Source organism: Melospiza melodia, chromosome 17, assembly GCF_035770615.1.
Source record: "Melospiza melodia melodia isolate bMelMel2 chromosome 17, bMelMel2.pri, whole genome shotgun sequence".
NCBI classification, from domain to species: Eukaryota; Metazoa; Chordata; class Aves; order Passeriformes; family Passerellidae; genus Melospiza; species Melospiza melodia.
The window spans coordinates 7,124,810-7,131,337 of NC_086210.1; the positions used below are offsets into that span (position 1 = coordinate 7,124,810).

Genomic DNA, 6,528 nt, shown 5'->3' on the forward strand with positions numbered 1-6,528 from the left:
CGGTCTCGGGGTGCAAATAGCACCATGGCTTTTCTCTCTCTCCACCAAGGCCATCACGTGCTGCCACTTGGCTGGTCCCCCATCAGGGCTGTCTCTGCCACACTCCCTTTTTGGTTCTTGTCTCTGGGATGGGGCACTCCGTCTCTGCTTCTCTACCTCTGGCTTTGTTTTCCCCTGGTGCATGGGAGCCAGTGGGGAGGGAGGTGAGAGTATTAGGTGGGAGAAGCTGGCTGGCTGTTGGCCTGTTGGCATGCCACTTCTTTAGGAGCAGCATGGGCCGGGAGGTGTGGCCAAGCTTTGGCCTTGCAACCTCAGATCAGACATGGCGAGCCGCTGAATTTAAGCAAATTAGTCAGCAAGGGAAAAGAAACTAACAAGGATTCCATCAGTAACGGTGAGCAAAGAGGGAAAAGCCCAGGGCTGAATCTCCCCCCGCAGTGGGGCACGGGACATGTGACGTACAGAAGCCCCCCTCCTGGGCGGCGCTCTTGGGGGACCCAAATCCTTGTGATCGAGGCCGCAGCCCGCAGACGGTGTGAGGCCGGTAGCGGCCCCCCAGCACGCCGGGCCCGGGGCTTCTCTGAGTCAGGTTGCTTGGGAATGCAGCCTAAACCGGATGGTAAACTTCATCTAAGGTTAAATACTGCCACGAGACCGATAGCCAACAAGAATCGTAAGAGAAAGTCGAAAAGAACTTTGAAGAGAGAGTTCAAGAGGGTGTGAAACCGTTAAGAGGTAAACGGGTGGGGCCTGCGCAGTCTGCCTGGAGGATTCAACCCGGCGAGTTTCATTCGTCTGGCGCAGGTTTGGCAGGTCCTCGCCTCCGCCTCCCCTCCATCGCCTGGGCAAACCCCATCTGTGGTAGCGCCGTGGCGGGGGGCGTCGCTTCTCCCCTCGCGGGGGGTAAGCGTCCTCAAAGCACAGCGTTTCTCGCAGGGGTGCAGGGGCTGGGCCCGCTGGCCCCCGGCCCTGCTGTCAACCGGGGCGGACTGCGCTCAGTGCGCCCCGACCGCGTGGCGCCACTGGGCTGGGCTCACAGGCCGCGCTGGGGTGCCCGGGGTCCGCAGCGATGTTGGCAACCCACCTGACCCGTCTTGAAACACAGACCAAAGAATGAGCTTGACATGCGGCAGGTGCGCGAGTCAGGAGCCGTTGTCGAAAGCCCGCGGCACAATGAAGGTAAGGGCCGGCACGCGCCGGCTGAGGTGGGATCCCGTGGCGCATGTTGCGCCTGGTAGTCCCAGGCGCACCACCGGTCCGTCTCACCCACCGCCCCTTCGCGGGGCCGGGAAGGTGGAGCGTGAGCATCCGTGCTAGGACCCGAAAGATGGTGAGCTATGCCTGGGCAGGGCGAAGCCAGAGGAAACTCTGGTGGAGGTCCGTAGTGGTCCTGACGTGCAAATCCGTCGTCCGACGCGGGTCTAGGGGTGAAAGACAAATCAAACCATCTAGTAGCTGGTTCCCTCTGAAGTTTTCCTCAGGATAGCTGGCACTTGGCAATGGGCAGTTTTACCTGGTAAAGCAAATGATTAGAGGCCTTGGAGCTGAAACAATCTCAACCTATTCTCAAACTTTCAATGGGTAAGGGGGCCGGCTCGCTGGCGTGGAGCCGCGCCATGGAATGCGAATGCTCAGTGGGCCACTTTTGGTAAGCAGAACTGGCGCTGCGGGATGAACCGAACACCGAGTTAAGGCGCCCAATGTTGACACTCATCAGAGCCCAGCAAAGGTGTTGGTTGATGTAGACAGCAGGACAGTGGCCATGAAAATCGGAATCCGCTAAGGAGTGTGTAACAACTCACCTGCCGAATCAACTGGCCCTGAAAATGGATGGCGCTGGAGCGTCGGACCCATACCCGGCCGTTGCCGGCAGTGCGATGCCCGCAGGGGCTAGGCCATGACGAGTAGGAGAGCCACGGCAGTGTGCCTCGAAGCCTGGGGCGTGGGCCCGGGTGGAGCCGCCGCAGGTGCAGATCTTGGTGGTAGTAGCAAATATTCAAACGAGAGCTTTGAAAGCCAAAGTGGAGCAGGGTTCCTTGTGAACAGCAGTTGAACATGGGTCAGTCAGTCCTAAGCGATAGGCGAGCGCCGTTCCGAAAGGGCGGGCGATGGCCTTTGTTGCCCTCAGCCGATCGAAAGGGAGTCAGGTTCAGATCCCCGAATCCGGAGTGGCAGAGACGGGCGCCGCGAGGCACCCAGTGCGGTGACGCAACCGATCCCAGAGAAGCTGGTGGGAGCCTCAGGGAGAGTTCTCTTTTCTTTGTGAAGGGCTGGGTGCCTTGGAATGGATTCGTCCCGAGCAAGGGGCCCTCACCTTGGAAAGCATTGCAGTTGCAGCAGCATCCGGTGAGCTCTCGCTGGCCGTGAAAATCCGGGGAAGAGGTTGTAAGTCTCGCGCCGGGCCGTACCCATATCCGCAGCAGGTCTCCAAGGTGAACAGCCTCTGGCATGTTGGAACAATGTAGGTAAGGGAAGTCGGCAAGCCGGATCCGTAACTTCAGGATAAGGATTGGCTCTAAGGGCTGGGTCGGTCGGGCTGGGGCGCGAAGCGGGGCTGGGCACGTGCTGCAGCTGGACGAGGTGCTGCGTGCGGGTGAGTGCGCTCCGCGTGGCCCTTCCCGGGCACCGGGGTGGGCACGCGCACAGTGGCAATTCTGGACACACGCCGGGCCCTTCCTGTGGATCGCCCAGCTGTGGCGGGCGCCGCCCGCTCCCCCCCTCCGTCCACCCTCCGCCTTGCCACGGCCGGCACCCCAGCAGTTCCCACCGTTGGGGTTCCCGCGGTGTGCGGCCAGCGCGCGCGCAGCCGCAGCCAGCGTCGGCTGAGCGGTTCGTGCGGGGGAGGGTCCCCGGGGCAGGGTCTCCGGGCCAGCGCCCCGCCTCAGTCGGTGCCTAGCAGCCGGCTTAGAACTGGTGCGGACCAGGGGAATCCGACTGCTTAATTAAAACAAAGCATTGTGAAGGCCTGAGGCGGGTGTTGACGCGATGTAATTTCTGCCTCAGGGAGAGTTCTCTTTTCTTTGTGAAGGGCTGGGTGCCTTGGAATGGATTCGTCCCGAGCAAGGGGCCCTCACCTTGGAAAGCATTGCAGTTGCAGCAGCATCCGGTGAGCTCTCGCTGGCCCGTGAAAATCCGGGGGAGAGGGTGTAAGTCTCGCGCCGGGCCGTACCCATATCCGCAGCAGGTCTCCAAGGTGAACAGCCTCTGGCATGTTGGAACAATGTAGGTAAGGGAAGTCGGCAGGCCGGATCCGTAATTTCGGGATAAGGATTGGCTCTAAGGGCTGGGTCGGTCGGGCTGGGGCGCGAAGCGGGGCTGGGCGCGCGCCGCGGCTGGACGCGCGCTGGGCCCTTCCCGTGGATCGTCCTAGCTGCGGCGGGCGCCGCCCGCCCCCCCCTCCACCCACCCTCCGCCTTGCCGCGGCCAGCGCCCCAGCGGCGGCCGCCGCCGCGCGCCGCCTCCCCGGCGGCGCGCGCGCGCACGCGCGGCCGGCGCGCGGCCGCGGCCGGCGTCAGCCGAGCGGTTCGCGCGGGGGAGGGTCCCCGGGGGGGGGTCCCCGGGCCGGCGCCCCGCCTCGGCCGGCGCCTAGCAGCCGGCTTAGAACTGGTGCGGACCAGGGGAATCCGACTGTTTAATTAAAACAAAGCATCGCGAAGGCCCGAGGCGGGTGTTGACGCGATGTGATTTCTGCCCAGTGCTCTGAATGTCAAAGTGAAGAAATTCAATGAAGCGCGGGTAAACGGCGGGAGTAACTATGACTCTCTTAAGAATAGTTACTAACTGGGCTCAGCTGCAGAAGTCGCACCTGCTCGCGGTCCCGCTGGATGCCCTTGTGGTAACTAAGTCGACTTTTGCCCCAGTGTGAGTGAGGGCATTTACCAGCCCTCCCTATTGTTGGGCTCGCCACCCAATGGTAGTATCACGATCTGCTGAAACAAAGAGTTTGCTGCAGCCTGTTCGCTGTTGCACAGTGCCTTGTCCATGGGCCGTTGATGTTGGACAAAAGTTGGTAGCTCGAGAGAGGGTCGACTACTGACTATTTCTACCCTCACTTGGACTGGTCATTTCTTTAACTTACCGGACTGACATAATGGTGCAATCTCTAGCTTTGCGTTACATCTCTACTGCAACTCAGACTGACCCATTAGATCTAAGGGTCAATGATGCCAAATCTGTGCCCTCTCTGCCCAGGGAAGAGGGGTTCAATCTTGTAAGTCTAGAGTTTGTTAACTCTGGAATTGTCAAAGGATACATCATGCAGATGTCTGGGAGTTTCTGGGGCAACTCCCTGAGCCATATGAGATCTCCCCTATGGGGCTGGCCCAGGAAGAGGCTGTGAGTGCAGAGGGAAGTTTCGAAGAGCCCAGAACACCTGAGGCCAAAAGTAGGAGGGGGGATACTGAAGAGCCCAAAACACCCGAGGCTCCTTACGGGTCCAAAGCTATTGGTAGTACGCCAAAAACACCGGTCGTATCGATGCCGGACAAACAGCCATCTTGTCCTCAATGTGAGACCCGGTTTACTAGGATGCTGGGGCTGATTGATCATCTTAAAAGGGTGCACGGGCAGAGAAAGATCATTTTCAGATGTGCGAAGTGTGGTAAAGAAAATCTAAAATACCACAGTATCTCGTGTCACATCCCACGTTGCAAGGGAATGGTGTGTGTGGCTCCCACAGGTGACTGGGTCTGTGAGGTGTGCCATCGAGGGTTTGCCACCAAGACTGGCCTGGGTTAGCACAAGAGGATAAGACATCCTCTTGTGCGGAATGAGGAGCGGATTATTGCTTCCCATCCTAAAGAGTCATCGGCCCGAGGGGCCCACAAACGAGTATGGACTGAAGAGGAAGAGGCTCTCCTGATACAACTGGTGGACAAGTACACCGGTAAAAGGAACATTAATCAACCTTTAGCGGAGCATATTCCAATGAAGACAGCAAAGCAGATAAGCGATAAAAGGCGCCGTCTAGTGAAAGGTCCCTCCGCAGAAGAACATGAAGGCCTAGTAGGCGCCGTGGGGATCGAACATCCACCCGAGTCTGCTAAATTGCCGAAGGAGGGACAGTTAAAGCTCCAATACCGCAAGATGATCAAAGCGGGACTATCGGTTGGAAAGTTCACCATGTATCGGGAGGCCTTTGAGAAAATTGTTGATGGGCAAGATCCAGGTCGTGTGGTGAATGACGTATATAACGAGTTTCTTGGTATTCTGGGGGAGCCTAGCCAGAGCAAATCTATCTGTAAGGGTCGAAAAAAGCAGGCACCCCGTGGCGAAAAAACATCCAAGACTACACCAAATTGGATGTGTAAAAGAGCTATCAAGAGGGGCAAATTCTTGCGATTTCAGTTGTTGTTCAAGTCACATAGAAGGCGCCTCGCGCGTATCATCTTGGATAGCACGGAAGCCATTCAGTGCCAGGTACCATCGAGCGTTGTGCACGATCACTTTAAGAATAGATGGGATACATCTGGTACATTTGGTGGCCTCTTAGGTTTCCCTCCTTACAAGGAGGCGAACAATGTGGTGTTCGAGGCCCTAATTACAGAGAAAGAGGTGGATAAGAACTTGAAAGAGATGTGTAAAACCTCCGCTCCCGGGCCAGATGGGATTACTCTGGGTCAAATTATTGCAAAAGACCCGAGATTTTCCCGGTTGACTGAGATCTTCAACCTCTGGCTTATTACCGGTACAATTCCAGATGCGCTGCGGGACTGCAGGACAGTCTTGATACACAAGTCTTCAGATGTAGAGAAGCTTGGTGATATCAATAACTGGAGGCCTATCACTATTGGTTCAATGGTGATTAGGCTATTTTCCAGGATCGCCACGGCGAGGCTGTCCAAAGCTTGTCCCATTAACCCCCGGCAACGGGGTTTTATTTGCGCATCAGGGTGTGCCGAGAACCTCAAGTTGTTACAACTTGTGGTAAAAACAGCAAAAGGAGAGCACAAACATCTGGGGGTCGTGTTCGTGGACATCGCTAAGGCATTTGACACCGTGTGTCATGAGCATGTATTTGAGGGTCTGGTCCAGAGAGGTGTGGATTCACACGTGATTGATTTAGTGAGGGAAATGTATCGTGATGTCAGGATGTACATTTCCGTTGGAAGGGGAAGAACAGACCCCATATACATTCGCTCAGGTGTCAAACAGGGCAACCCTATGTCACCTCTGCTGTTTAATTTAGCGATGGACCCCCTTCTATGTAAACTTGAACGTGAAGGTGAAGGTTTCCATCATGGGGGTTGGAAAACTACGGCCATGGCATTTGCCAATGACCTAGTGCTCCTGAGTGATTCCTGGGAAGGCATGTGTTGTAACATCAAAATTCTGGAGGCCTTTTGTAATCTTACTGGCCTCAGTACGAAGGGTGAAAAATGTCACTTTTACACTTTGGCTTTTACATCAAGCCAACAAGGGACTCATATACTATCAATGATTGTCCCGCATGGGTAATAAACGGATCCCCTCTTAACATGATCGACCCAGGTTCCTCAGAAAGATATCTTGGCACATGGGTAGACCCCT

General features: G+C 56.7%; 1 non-coding gene across 1 annotated transcript in view; it reads left to right on the top strand.

Annotated features, from left to right (window-relative positions):
• Positions 1 to 306: 306 nt before the first annotated feature.
• Positions 307 to 6,528, top strand: part of LOC134426213 (28S ribosomal RNA) — an 8,512-nt gene continuing 2,290 nt past the window's right edge. The window contains exon 1 of the ribosomal RNA XR_010029922.1: positions 307 to 6,528. This exon is cut by the window's right edge and continues 2,290 nt beyond it. This is a non-coding gene — a ribosomal RNA (28S ribosomal RNA).